The sequence below is a fragment of the Balearica regulorum genome, chromosome 5 (genome assembly GCF_011004875.1).
Source record: "Balearica regulorum gibbericeps isolate bBalReg1 chromosome 5, bBalReg1.pri, whole genome shotgun sequence".
Taxonomy (NCBI): Eukaryota; Metazoa; Chordata; class Aves; order Gruiformes; family Gruidae; genus Balearica; species Balearica regulorum.
The window spans coordinates 45,374,016-45,388,971 of record NC_046188.1 but is presented as its reverse complement, the minus strand read 5'-3'; the positions used below and the strand labels follow the sequence as shown (position 1 = coordinate 45,388,971).

At 44.7% G+C, this 14,956-nt stretch overlaps 1 protein-coding gene across 4 annotated transcripts in view; it reads left to right on the top strand.

Moving 5' to 3' along the window:
• Positions 1-14,956, top strand: part of TSPAN18 (tetraspanin 18) — a 127,938-nt gene that overhangs the window by 88,387 nt on the left and 24,595 nt on the right. For 3 of the 4 annotated variants that reach the window (XM_075754675.1, XM_075754677.1, XM_075754676.1), the window contains exon 3: positions 11,267-11,351. The exons of the other annotated variant lie outside the window; for it this stretch is intronic. The gene's annotated coding sequence lies outside the window, so the exon portion shown is untranslated. The remainder of the gene's footprint in view (positions 1-11,266; positions 11,352-14,956) is intronic. 4 annotated transcript variants of the gene reach the window in all.

The window sequence follows — 14,956 nt, the reverse complement described above, 5'->3', positions numbered from 1 at the left end:
TTCGCCCTGGGATAATGGAAGGATAATGTATTATATGAGACGATGTCACCTCACCAAAAAATGAATTTCAGAAGCTGGTATTTCATACAGGATATGTAAAGCGCTTAAATGGGGGCTTGCTTGGCGTTTGCTTTTATTCTTTCATTCATTCTTTTTGACTCACAGATTTGTTTGGATGCTTCTGAGCAAAATCAGATTTGCTAAATGACAAGGCATATGCAAAAATCAGATGACAAAAAGATTAATATGATATATGATATATGGTGCAGATAACAGTGTCGAGACAGTGCATTGCAGAAGAGAGGGGAAGCTAGGAAATAAAAGATAAAATACAGCCTCTCAATCAAAATTTGAAGCAGTGGAATTGATGAGGAAGAGAAATACCAGCAAGCTTGGGGATGGTGGTGGTTTGGTCAGTCAGGGCAAGGTGAGCCCATGCTCATTTCACCAGCTGCAAAACTCTGGGGAAAGCCAGCACGTCTCAGTGCGCTCACCCTTCTGGGGCTCAAGGGGCTGAAAGAGGGAAACTTGGCTCTGTTGATGAGGTGTGCTGAGCTCCAATGAGTAGCAGCATTTAAATAGCAAAACTGGTAAAGGACAAACAAGAGTCAAAGCTGTTCTGCAGGGTTTTACAGGATGAGCCAGCATCACCACCTGCTTTCTGCTTGGCCCATAGGGAGTGTGCAGGCTCAGAAAAGGAGTGCAGCCTATCGAAATGGCAGATCCCTAAGCACATCTCCTGCCTCTCGTATTTCTCTGTGCATCTCCGGTACCTTGTCTTCCATGTCATCAGTCAAGCTGCACTCGCCTCCAGGGCACCTGGGTGCACAGCTTGAAAGGATGGAGGTTAAACATGGGCCCTGAGCAGGAGGAGGCTAGTGCCAATAAACAGAAACAGAAATATTGGAAGGCCAATTTACATGAGTGCACCCTGTGTCCAGATTAATATGCTTCATCGAAAAGATGTAGGAACAAACCTGTTTTCCAAGGGCTGCAAATAGGTGGTCCCCTATTTGGGGAAGTTTTGCACTGCAGCTTTTCTGCTTTGAGTATCAGATAATTGGAAGTGCCTGTCTCAAACTCCTGATCAAGTCTGTGCTGACTGGAAAACTTTTGTTCTTGAGCGACTTCTGAGGGAGCAGCTGTAAACCCTGCATTTTCTAAAAGTGCCCCCATATCCCCACCCCACCCCCCCACCCCATGACTTTATTAGCAGCTGGGGCAACCAGGATACTGATCCTTGATCCCAAATGCCCTGAAGATTCTCATGGCTGTGCAGACCTCCTGGAAGAGCTAGTTTGCACCATTGTCCATGGAGAACAGCAGGCAGGGTGGTGTGTGGGCTGCTGTGCTGAAGGTGAAGTTTCAAAATACGTGTGGTTGGCAATAGCTCTCAGCTCCTAACAAGAGTGCCCTTTCCCTCCAACACACAAATGCCTGTAGTGCAACCTCTGTGCTGTCCAGGAGCCCTGGGGCACTGGTAATGCTGGTCAACGAGGAACCTCAACTGTGTGGTGGGTGGTGTCTGCTTTCAAGATGAAATTGTTTGCTGTGTCTCTCTTCTGATCAATAGATTATTCATTTGGGATTTTCCTAGTGAGGAGGTGACACTGTGAACCTGCAGAGGAAAACTTGCAGGGGGGAGGTCTGTGTGAGGGCTGCAGGAGAGCATTTTTGGAGACATCAGCTCTATATGGATACTTCCACAGTTTTGAGCACATCATTGTGGGTTAGTGGCAAAGGTGGAGTATAAGCCATCTGATCTTTTTTTGTCCAGTTGCCATGATCTCAGAACTGTGTGGTTCATATGAAGGACCCCACCTGGGGTTTTGTACCTGAACATTTTAAATACTGGCAGTCACTCAAAATACTTGTTTTCATTAAAAACAACAATATTTTGAATACTACCTTTCTATGTACTTCCTTTCTCAACTGCTTTCAGTGCAGGCAGCCTGGCACTCTCATAGGATACTGATTAAATCTTTCAGATTCCAGATTCCATACGTGGCAGATAAGTGTTGTTAATTATATTAAATACGGGGGTGGGGGGACAACGATGGGGACAATACGGGTGGTGACACACCAAGTTGAAATAACTTGCCAGAGTCTGTGAGTTTCTGAGAGAGATATTAGCAGGACTGGAGCTATAAAGTGGTCTGAACACTAGATGGGACCACAGAAGGTGCCCAGGACAGGACACTTGCAGGGTATCCTGGAGCAAAGCCACGTCAGCTTTACGAAGGACATTGAGCTTCAGAAAGGGCTCTCAGACTGTAATGTGGAAGGCAATCTAAGGCTTAAGTGGTATTAATGTTCTGATGCAAGGAGGTTTGTATATCATCAGACACACAGAATGGTGACCACAAATCTTGTTTTGAAATTTGTCACAAAATTTATCATCAAATGTGCTTGCACAGCAAGACTCCGCAATGTTTTCAGAACGATTCTTCTCCCCATGCTGACAGCAGTGATGGGACAAGAGGGTGTTAAATGCTGTGTCACTTGAGGCAACTTTTCTTGTCCTTGATGTAGAGCTCCGAGCAACTCTGCAGCCTAACTGGGAGAATGCCCCAGAAAGGCTGTCTCTCCATGCTGGGAATAGCTCGAACATCCTGTTGTTCCCTATGTTTTCTCAGCCTAAACCTGGGCTGCTTTGGCTGTTTCCCTGCAAACCTGGTTTTGATACTTTTAAAATACACACTTTTTTAGTGGAAAGGCAGCATTTCTTTCAAATTTCATGCTGATTGAGAAAAGAGACATAGCAAAGGTGGGAGTATAGTGAACTTTAGCCACTGAGAACGTGTGATTTTGGCGTCAGAATTCAGCCCAGTCCTGACTGATGTGGAGGTTAGCCTTTGGGGTCCTGCCCCTCGCAGGAGATCTGTTTTCATCACTATGTTCTGTTGTCCTGCCTAAAAAGGTTGCCTAGACTTTGTAAAAATAGGAATTGCCAGATTGGGTCAGACTGCATTTTTGCTTCTTTTGGGTGCGAAGAGCAAGGCGCTCAGCAGCCCAGCTACAAGTTGGCTTTTGTACTGTTTTAAGGCCATGTGAGCTGCTCATGCCTTCATCATTCACTGATACGTTTGGAATTATTCCAACCCTCCTGATTTGAATTAGAGGAGTTTTTATGTCTTCAGTTTCTAACTACTGACTTCCAGCAAGTGAAATATCAGTGAAGACCGAGTAAAGGAAAATTTATCAGCATTCAGGTATTTCCATGGTTAAATTTGCTGTTTAAGTTTTGAAAGAGTCCTTATGATACCCTGTTAGTGCATGCCAATTCTTATGTATATGTATGATTGATGGTGCTTCAGGTTTTGCCCCAGGCTATTCCCAGTCTGCTTGCAAGTGATGCTGGTAGTGAAGTTTCCACTGCTGTCCTTATGTGTTATTTAGATTACAACAGAGCTAAAAACGTGCTGGCCCTGAACGACTTCACAACAAGAGATACAATCCTTTCCCCCTAAATCTCACAAACGTTAAAACAAAGCCTGCCTGGGGAGGCTCTTTGGCACTGTATTAAATATCCTTCCTGAGAAATGGTTTCTTATAATTATAGCCTTCCTAACAGGCACTGTGGGTATCAACACAAAGCTATCTGTATTACATGGTTTGACCTGCTTTAACCCCAGCCAGTCTCCTGGAGATGTAGAAAAGATCTGTTCCATACAAAGGTCTTGCCTTTCAGGCAACGTAGAAGCATTTTGTTTAGAGTGCTACCTGTCTAAGAGGAGACATTACACTTTTTGTGGGTGAAAGTCACCCCACTGAGGCTATCTGAAAGCCTGTGCATCCCTGTCATCAGCATTTAAGCCGCTGTCTGTGTGTGCAAAAATGAATTGCTCCCCAAGTTGCTCCGCTTAAGACCGCTGCAGATGCACTGTGCTTAGGGAATAAGGATATTTTGGGAAAGCAGGTATATTGTTCATTATGTTGTCTTCATTAAGGGCAAAAAAGGTATGCTCTTTTAACTTTTAGCTAACATGAAATATTTGACCCAGATTCAAACCAAAGACCAAATCCCCAATTGTGCTAGGTTTTTACATCCTTAAAAATTCTTCTTTTTTTTTCTTTCTCCCCTGAAAAAGTTTTAAGTCTGTCAGCAACGTAAGTGGCATTTGGATCAGCCTCTGAGCAGTTAAGTGGTAAGGAGCTTTCCATAAGGTTATTCATTTCCCCTCCTCACATGTGGAAGGATGAGGCTGTTGTGGGAGAAGTGCTATAGGTGGTGATGGAAGTGAGTTCCCCCATATTCTCACCTCAGCAAAGTAAAGCTGTTGCCTCCTCAAGACTCTCCAACATACATACCCCCAGCTGCCCCGTTTTCCTGCAGCGTGAAGCAGATGCCTCCAACGCCAAGAGCCCTGAGAGCGCAGGGGGCTGTCTGTGTCTCTTCATGAACATGGTCAAGGCATCAATGGAGGAAGTTTAATTAGGCACCTTTTACTTCTTAATTCCTGAAAGCACTGAAGTGTGCTTGCCTGGTGTCGACCAAAGGCTGGCTCCCTGTGAGTGATGCTGGGAGTGGTGGATGTGTTGCTATGGTGCTGGGAGGTGTCTCCAAACCCCACCGCTCTGGCAGCTGAGCCGGCTCCCGGCAGCACATCCTAATTGCGGCTGTGCAGCAACAAAACAAATACTCACAGATTTCCATAAAGGCCATAATCAAAGGAGCATCCCTTGCTTTTTAATATGTGCTGAATGGGTTCATTTGTAAGCTTATTACGACTTCAGAGAGAGAAGCTATCAGGGTGATCATTAGCTGCCTGTGCGAATAGCGAGGAAAACTGTGGCACGTTCCAGAATAACCCCCTTTTTAATGTCTGCACTTTCAGATACATTAACAATAACCAGCCGTGCTGTCTTTCATGTTTCCCTTGCCATGAGTAAGGACAAAAGAGAAAGAAGAGGGACAGTGAAGTGTGTGCTTTCGAAATAAGTTCAGATGAAGAGAAAAATGAGGTGTTAAGAGAGCAGCAAATTCACTCACATGACATTGTGTGTCTTGATGCAGTATCTGTTATCCATTGGGAAAGCAAAAGCAGCTGGGAGCCAGCCTGCAAGTCTTGGCTCATATCTCACTTAGTCCCTCTACTCCTGTCATCTACGTATGAATTGTGCTGAGGGTCTTTTGTCTGCCTGGAACCTGATCGTTGCTGGAGCGCTTAGATTATACATCTTCTGAAGGAAGAGAGAACATTTAGAAACACATATGCCAAGATTATGGGATTTATTAAGTCTCGTTTATTTTCCTCCAGAACATCTGAAGCTCTATTGTGGGCTGTGGCTGTGGTTCTCTCTCTGCTCCTTCTTACGCTTTCTTAATCAGAAATACATGTAGCAAAAGATGTTGAATGGTTGGGTGTTCATACCTTAATAGGGACAGGTATGGTTGAGATCAGTCATATTTACCTTTCAAACCACATTAGCTGAAGTTTTGTGCCTTAGACTGAGTTAAAGATGCTGATTACAGTGAAACTCAGTTTAGGTTTGCTCATGGAACATATGTGAGATGTGTATCAGTTTGGCTATAAGCAGGGTAACTTAGACTTCACGTCTGCCTCTCTTCCCTAGGTCGTTTCTCATGACCTTTGCTGGATTCAAGTTTTCCTGGACATATCATACCTATAGCTTGTGAAATGTATTTATTTCCTAAATAAATAAATCACTCTGAATTGTGAGCTCTGTGGGATAAAGAATTTCCTATTGTATTTAGAATCAATGGTACTTTGGGATGCATTATTATTATTCTTCTTAAAAACATTTTTAAAATGACCAGAATCAGATAAATAATGCCGCTTCTCAGGTTTCCAGCAATATTATTTTCTGGTTTATTTAGTATTACTGAGATCCCTCATTTAAGGTCTGCTTTTCTTACAGGATGTTTTTCCTAACCTTTGCTTCTCTAGACTGACTAAACCTGACTGGCTGTTCTGATTTTGCATCTGTGTAGGCAGTTATCTTGAACAAAAAGAGTTTATTTTTCAATTTATTTTTTTTTTGTAAATTAGTTAATGCATTCAAAGTTCTGTTTGGGATTTCTTTCTTAAAAGCAATTAAGATTGTTAGTCCCCCAATTTAATGGTGTTAAAGGGTGGGTTTCTTTTTACCCACCCTATGAAAAAGCACAGAAAACAACAAGTTAACCTACTGATCTAGAGTTCCGTTCTGTATTAAAATGGATGATAATAGCAGGGGTTTCATATTCCCTTGCCCATGGGCCCTTACCTATGCCTCTGCCCAGCCAGTCTGGGGCTGCTTTCCTTTGCTAAGGAAAGATCATCATCATCTTTTTGATCGGACAAGGCCCTGTGGCTCTTAGTAATCCATTCTGATTGCTTCCTTACTTTAAAATCAATCATTTTCCTCCTCTGCATTGTTTTCTTGAAGCCTGCAAAGTATCAGGAAACTTCTTAAAATATTGGAAATCATGGTCTGAGAAGGACAGGGTTGCCACAGCAACTGCCCAGTGTTTCTGGGGTGTATTCCTGCATCTTTCAAAACAATCATGAATGTCACAAACTGCTGCGGCGTTTGCTGCAAACAAAGCAAGGCTATAGTAGAAGAGAATAGAAAAGAGCATCGAGGAGTCAGTTGTTGTAAAGGTGAGATGTGTCAGGCTCAGGGAAAAAGCAGCAGGCATTTACACTTTGTGTTAAATGCCCTTAGCGTCTGGAATGCTGTGCAAGCGTATGGAGTGTTTCAGCACTTGACAGTATCTGACATGACAGTGGATAATGTCACTTGGCTTGTGATGCAACTCCATGATCCACTCAGGAGGATGACATTTATTCCATCCTAAAGGGAAATATTTTCAGACATAGGAGGCCTAAGTTAGCCGCCTCCCTTTTTGTATGCTAAATAGACCTCTTTCTGGTACAGAAGATGCCTGTCAAAGAGTGTAACTTGTCAGCCAGAAGTGATCAACTTTTTCCTGGGTTTGGGACTGGTCTCAGTATAGACTGGTGAACTGTGGATCAGGAGAGCTACCACATCCATTCCCCTTTTAGCCTTGGTTTTCTTATCTGGTAAGCAGAATTACTATTGTTATATTATCAGTGCATAGAATCTTTGGATCATCTGTTCAGAAAGACAATCAGTACCATATGGTTCTATTGCACTGTGGTTAATACAAGGGAAAATTCACCTCTGAGCTATCTGAGGACTCTTTTTTTAAGGAATAGAACTTAAAGAGTTGCAGGCTATCGGTTGTGTTGGTTCTGTATGCAGTATCTTCTTTTCTGAGACGGCCGATGTCTGTGTGTGAAAAGCTGTATGAAAGAGCCAGACATGATTACCTATTGAACTTTGCTTGGGAAGCAGCCAAAGTGAGCAGTTTGTGTTTCGAACAGAGCTGTATGCACATTTGCGCTAGTTGAAATGGAGTGGTTTGTGCCTGATGCTATACTGACACTTCAGACACGCACCCTAGCACTTTTCCAAACATTACAGCAACTGGGAGAATCGGTTCTGCTCTGGGACTTCTGAATTTCCATTTTGAATGTCTGTGTAAATGTAGGAGATTCTGCCTCCCCATGATCTCATGTATTCTGTGCACACATTGTGCAAAGTTGCAAATATAAAACATAGATGGTAAGTGTTGTATTATTGGTTTTGTTGCAAAGCTGGCGTAATTTATATGAAGCTTTAAGGGGCTCAGTCCAGCCCTCTTTTTCCTCCTGTGTGTGACTGATGTGCTCTTTATGCACAGCCTTTTGGTGGCAGAAATGTGTCTTCATTAACAGCGGGCAGACAAGAGTCAGGAAGTGATGTGACCCAGTTGTCCTGAACGCTCTGCTTTCAGAAGGAAAAGGAAACTTAGGGTAGTTTTAGCAGCATCTCAGATTCATTTACACACCATCCCAAGCCTCATATGATTTTAGAGTTATAAAAGCCAATCAGGTTATTGGTTTAAGGTATAAGATGCCCCTAAGGGCTTTGCTCACTCAACTGTACTGAGGAATTAAATGCTCTCAGGCAGTGCAACAACCTCATTCACTCCAGTGTTGCAAGGCAAGGCAGTCATCGCTGGTAAATGGGCCCATATTACAGTGACATTAGCATTTTAATACAACTAAAGAGGAGGTAGATTGACTGTAATTTAGTATCTAGTTGCATGGCCTTGTGCAGGTCCCCTCACGGCTGCTCCACAGGGGCTGATTATAGTTACACAGTGCACTTTGGAATCTAATTGGATTTACATGCAGTAATGTAGTCGTGTCACAGCAATGACTCTGCTATGCAAGCACTATGAAATTCCAGTGCAATTAGTTATTTATGTAGGAGCAATAGTTACAGGATATGCATGGGGCTGACAGCTTGGGCCAAACTCCAGTTCAGGAGCAGCAAATGTTTTACTTTTTTTGAAGCCGTTGCAAAGGAATATTAATCTGATCCTGCTTCCACAGAGATGTTTCTCCTCACCCTTCACCATAAAAGCACTGACCTGTTGCAGAGATCCAGCAGGACATGACTTCAGTCTTCAGCTTCTCCTTTGGCTGGCATGTGTTTAGGTTTCTCTAGATCCTGCAGCTGTGGTGAGCAAAGGGGACTGGCAGTAGCTAGGGACACTTGTGAAGCAGGACACCTGTAAGCCATACATCTGGTGGCCTTCCTGCACTAGTTAACATGCAGCAGACTGGATTTCTCCCAGAGACAAGCCTTGCTTCTCCATCTTGCACCCTCCATTCATTTCTTGTTTCACTTGCTACCTGTTGACAATATCAGCCTCTTTTCGCCCCCTTCCTCTTATCTTGGGCTCTCCAACTGTCTGTCTTGCTGCGTGAGACCAGCAGGAGTCATGAGTTTAGCTGCTTTTCCTTCATCAAAGCCTGCTCCTCACAAAGAGCGGCTCTAAAAGCAACGAATGTGAAGAGAAGCCAGTGCTCAGCAAAGACACTCGATGCGGTGGCTGTGAGATGTGTGAGGAGGCAGGACAACGTGCCAAACGCAGCTGCTCAGCCAGCTGGGGCAGCACGACTTGCACGCGTGCAGCCCCAAGGAAGGAGGCTTGGCCTCGGCCGTTACTCCAGCTTCCACTGTGTTTCCCCAGCGACTGTAATTAAAGGCATCGGCTTGCTTGAGTCGCAATTAGGCATGGTGGTTTTGCACTTTCTGCAATTCTCCCTAATGACAAAATCGTAGCTATTAACCAAAGAGAGTCTGTTTGGCAGGGACTTCCTCCCCTTTAGGGCCATAGAGTAAGATGGAGTATTGCTGTTGTTTGGCACCAAACACACTCTTTCATCCCTTCTGACACAGCACCTGCTGGTACCTACTGAAGCATTTAAGTTCTTCCTCTCTGTGGTGCTGTAATTTCTTTCAAATATTGTGACTTAAGAGGAATAAAAAAATAAAATTCCTCTCCCACGCAGACCTTTGAGGGCTTGTAGGGATGTAATTATATGCAAACTCAGTAGGAACAGGAATCCTATCATTCTGGTTATTTTCCTAATGATAGGTTTATATAGCACAGTGTCATCTCTGCTTTAAAGTTAGAGCAATCTTCTCCTGGCAGCAGCTATCCCAGGATAGTGGCATCACAGGATAGGACAACTGAAGAAACTATGTCTCAAATGCACATGCAAAACAGAGGATGAAGTGTCCCCACACACAAAAGAAAAAGATAAAAAGGTAAGGGTGAGCACTGGGCTGTGACTGTCAAAAAGGGGCTCTCTACAGTGGGGCAGTGACGCTGTCTCTTGTCCTAGCTGTAGACTCTCCAAGCCCCTCTCCAGAGGTCGTTGCGCCTGCTGCAACCATCTCCCAGCCAGTCACGTAGCTTCCACGCTGGTGGTAAAGCTGTACTGATCTGGGGCAGCCTTCATACACGGTATTGTAAAGCGGGGTAATTCAGCTGCTGCTTGGCAGATGCCTTTAGTACTTTGCAGCAGGGATTGGGTCGATTTGCTGTAGATGTTTGTACCTTCCAGATTTCCAAAGGGAAGCCATCCCTCCTCATCATTCAGAGATGCAGGTCCACAGTGACAGAGGAGGGGCATTAAATGTGAGAAATTAATGCAAAACAAAAAGTCTATGAATATTCATTATGTGTTTTATATTGTAATAGTCTCAGCCACCTTGAAACTCTTTGTTCACTTCCTGCCAACAACAAACGATAGACTTTTACTCACAGAGGTCTTAATGGGAGGCAATTTTCAAAGGCGCATTCACAAATGTTTGTGGGGAAATAGATGTTAAATGCACCCCCTCCAGAAATCGTGATGAAATGCTGGCAGTGAGAGAGCAGGAATAGACCCAGGTGACTTATCTGATCCCTCACAGGGAAGCAATGGCTTCAGCAAAGCTATGAGTATTCCAAAATGATTTGTGAAGGATGAGTGCTGAGTTACAGTGTCGAGCAACCCTATGTGAATATTGGACCCTTGTGGCATGGGGCGCCGTTAGAATAAAGGCTGCCGCTTCCTCATGGGCCCTGCAGTGTGGGGTTGGGGCTGTGTCGGACAGGTGGAAAAAACAACCTGGGAGAGGGTGCCCTGAGAAAGCAACAGTCAAACAAGCATGTCAGTCTGTAGTCTCACTTCACCTTTACCTAGGCGAAGTCTGTCATTAGCATTGTACAGGCAGAAACTAAAATTTACTGAGAAAATTTTAACTGTTAGCTCAAGGGCAGTGGTAGTCTGCACCCGGGTCCCTCTGCCTGCACCTGTTTATCTAATGCCTTTGGGTGGGCAGTGCGGTGGCTTCACCGTTCCTCTCTGTTGCTGCTTCCCAGGCAGTGATAATGAGGCAGAGGGAGAGGAAATAGTTTGCTCAACTTGGCGTGAGAGCTGGCTGGAAAAACGAGGGATAGCGCCCAGTGTCTCAGGCTGTTGCTCCTAATGGCTGGGCTGGGCTTCCCAAAGATGCATTCCATCTCCCTTCCTCTGCCTTTTCCATTTTCCTGGTAAATGGGCTGTAAAGTCACAGCAGATTAAAGTTTGTCTAAACCTCCTATAAAATATTGAAGGTGCAGCTGGTATTAATCTAGTCCTGTTGTGGTATGAGGTGCATGTGTAATGGGACTATAAATTTACATGTGGTCTGTGGGCATTTAAAACACCCCGAAGGTTGTTAAAGACATTCTGAGGAACTAGATCCCTCACTGGGTATTGAAAGCTCTTCATTAGTGCTAATGTACACTAAATTAAGGTGGCAATTAGACTGAGCATATTCATCAGGATGGTGTGTTTTAATAAATTGTGTATTTAACATGATTGCATTTTATTGACTTCTGCAGTAATTGCATATTTTTCTCTTACAGGACAAGATTGGCTAGAAAGAGATACATGGGACATACAGACAGTTAAAGACTAGAATAGGCACTTCAAGTCCCAAGATCTGTGAAGGTGAGTCTTGTTTACAGCTCTTTCTTTCTGCATGTTGGATGCTTTCTCTGTATCTCTGTCAAGGCTGGTGAGGTGTAGCTATGGTGTGCAGGAGGGGGTGAGAAATATACAGCTCGTGCCATCATATCACCTGCAAGGTGTACTTCAAGTCGTCCCTCTTCTGTCTCCTAATTAAACTGCCCCTATCTCTGCTCTATCTAGAGGAGCAGACTGTATGGAAATAATACTCTGAGAGGGTTTTCTGGAAGGTACCACCTGTTAGATATGTTCTTTTAGCAGACTGTGTTGGTTTTGCGTGGCAAGGTTTTGGTAGTGGGGGGGCTACAGGGGTGGCTTCTGTGAGAAGCTGCTAGAAGCTTCCCCTGTGTCTGATAGAGCCAATGCCAGCCGGCTCCAAGACGGACCCGCTGCTGGCCAAGGCCAAGCCAATCAGCACCTCTGTGATAACATATTTAAGAAAGAGAAAAACAGTTAGAGAGCGTTTTTGCAGCCAGAGAGAGGAGTGAGAAGATGTAAGAAACTCTGCAGACACCAAGGTCAGTGCAGAAGGAGGGGCAGGAGGTGCTCCAGGCGCCGGAGCAAGATTCCCCTGCAGCCCATGGTGAAGACCATGGTGAGGCAGGCTGTCCCCCTGCAGCCCATGGAGGGAGGATGAGGGGGTGTAGAGATTGCACCTGCAGCCCATGGAGGACCCCACACCGGAGCAGGTGGAGGCACCTGAAGGAGGCTGTGACCCCGTGGGAAGCCCGCGCTGGAGCAAGCTCCTGGCAGGACCTGTGGACCCGTGGAGAGAGGAGCCCACGCCAGAGCAGGTTTGCTGGCAGGACTTGTGACCCCGTGGGGGACCCATGCTGGAGCAGTTTGCTCCTGAAGGTCTGCACCCTGTGGAGGAGACCCACGTTGGAGAAGGCCGTGAAGGACTGTCTCCCGTGAGAGGGACCCCACGCTGGAGCGGGGGAACGATGAGTCCTCCCCCTGAGCATGAAGAAGCGGCAGAAACAGCGTGTGATGAACTGGCCGTAACCCCCACTCCCCGTCCCCCTGTGCCGCTGAGGGGGGTGGAGGTTGAAGCCGGGAGTGAAGTTGAGCCCGGGAAGATGGGAGGTGTGGGGGGAGGTGTTTTTAAGATTTGGTTTTATTTCTCATTCCTCTACTCTGTTTTGCTTAGTAATAAATAAGATGAATTCCCTCTCTAAGTTCGGTCTGTTTTGCTCGTGATGATAATTGGAGAATGATCTCTCCCTGTCCTTATCTCGACCCGTAAGTTTTTTTTTTTTCACTGTACCTTTTCTCCCCTGTCTAATGAAAGAGGGGAGTGATAGAGCGGCTCTGGTGGGCACCTGGCCCTCAGTCTGTCACCACACAGACCCCACCACTTTGGTTTAAAGGAGTTGCATACTGCTTGCAGATAGTGAACACAGAAATTCTCTTGGGAAAGGGGTACTCCATGAAGGAAGGCAAACATGCTGAGCCAAGTCTCCATACCTGCAAGCCAAAGGATGGGCTGCCATGTTGCTGCGGAGAGGACGCAATGGAGCGATGCCAGGTTGTGGTGGTCCTGCACCACTGGTGCAGCTTAGAGCATCAGTGACGTTTCTAGCGACATCTCAGCTGGGACAGCTTCTAGAAATTGATGCACTGACTTAGCAGAGAACCTGGTCCACATTTTCTAATTCTCTTAAAGGCTGTCTGGTAGTGGTTCTGGAGAGCTTCAAGTATGTCTTCTGCTTTTACTTGGTTGCATTGTGCATGAATATGAAAGTAGGTGTGAGTTAGCACCATTTTCTCCTCAAGCTGTTGGCTAATATTTTGTAGGAGGTACTGCAGAACTGGTTCTTAGGTTTTAAAGGAAGCAGCGACTCAGTTCAGTGGACAAGGTCCTCATGCTTATGGATGGCAAAGAGATAATTATATGAAAAGAAAATATACATGGACAATATGATAGAAGTGACTGAAAAAGTGGTTTGCATGAGGGTTGGACAAGATGACCTCTGGGCATCTCTTCCAATCTTGGTTATTCTGTGATTTCTGTCAAGTATGGGTCGACTGTGATGTGCCATCAGGCAAGTGCACAATGCCTGAATTTTATGTAGTGAAATACAAATAGTCAGCAGAGGTATGTTAGGTGTAGGCATTACATGGTTAGAATGGTAGGCAAGGAAAATGGCTCACACACTTGTTTGCAGTAGAGGGTAGGAGTGGTCTGGTCTGGTACATGCAAGGACTGAGACTGGTGAAGATAAGGTGCTTCTGAGAGTTCTGATAGACTGGCACATCTGAGGGATGGTCTTGTTCCTTTCGCCACAAGGTAACTTGGACACACCTTGGACAGCTGTTTTGAAAAATCTTTTCACAAGGAGGGTGGTCAAACATTGGAAGAGACTGGGAGAATCTCAGTCCTTGGAGATAATCAAAACTTAACTAATGTGACCCTGAGCAACCTGCTCTAACTTTGAAGTTGGATCAAACTTTGGAACTGGCCCAGGTTGAATGCAGTGGATGTTTGTACCTAATGACATCCAGAGGTCCTGTCCAACCTAAGTTTTTCAGTGATTCCATCTCCAAGGCAAAAAGCAATCAAAGTGAAACCATGGGTTTCAATCCAGTGTGAAAGGGAGATGGGGATAGAGGGAAATGTCAGTGGTAGCAAAGAGAAACTTGGAAGCGGTTTTTGAGGGTGTGGTTGAGCAGCTGCCTTTAGGTATGTGAAGTTCAAGGTAGCTGCAAGGCGTGCAAAAGCAAATGCCAGAAGGAAGGAAATAAATGGTGGCTGGAGAACAAAAAAATGCATTGCCTTGAAAAACTAGACTTATTCCTAACTGTTTACAGCAGCTGGGGTATGTTTTCTGGCTACACTGCTGTGGATTTTTAGCCTCCCTATCACTTTGCAAGATAAAATTCATATTAGGGGGGAGAAATGTACAATAATCTGCCTAAGAAAAAGCTGAACATTTATTGCTACATTTCAGACAAAACCAAATGCATCTCATATGTCTCACAGGTCTGAGATGGGACAAGCCAGGGAAAGCATCTGTCAGCCACTGTCTTCTGCAGTTCTGTTAATGTTTGCTTAGTGTTAAATGTCTCCTGCAGAGGAGAACTTAATCTGTCACAAATTTGGGGCCTGGAGGAGGGGAGAGAAGATGTTTTTAAAAGGTAGATTAAGACATATGCGTTCAGTTTTTATTGCACTTGCATCAGCATGTAGTAGGAGTTACTTACAAAATTTGCCTTTTGTGTGTGTGGCTTAAAAAGAAAAGTGGAAGAAAAAAGCAGCTCTGTGGGTCAGGATTGTCCTTTCATGCCAGTTATTTTCTCCATGCATCCTGTCGTCAGGCACTTCAGGTACCTTCAGCTAATTTGTAAGGCAGCAGTTGGCACAAACAGTTTCATAATTACATTATTTGTAAGTAACATTATTTGCATTTTGCTTGTTTGTAAATAGCATTAGTTATATACTCTTCAAAGTCTAGAGCACTACTACATATATGAACTAGATGGTAATATATTTCATATACACTGGAGTGCTTGAGCTCTGACATGACCAGTTTTAAGTGCTGCATAAAAGGTCAGATCATGCTTTTGGTTGATTTGCCCTGTTTTAA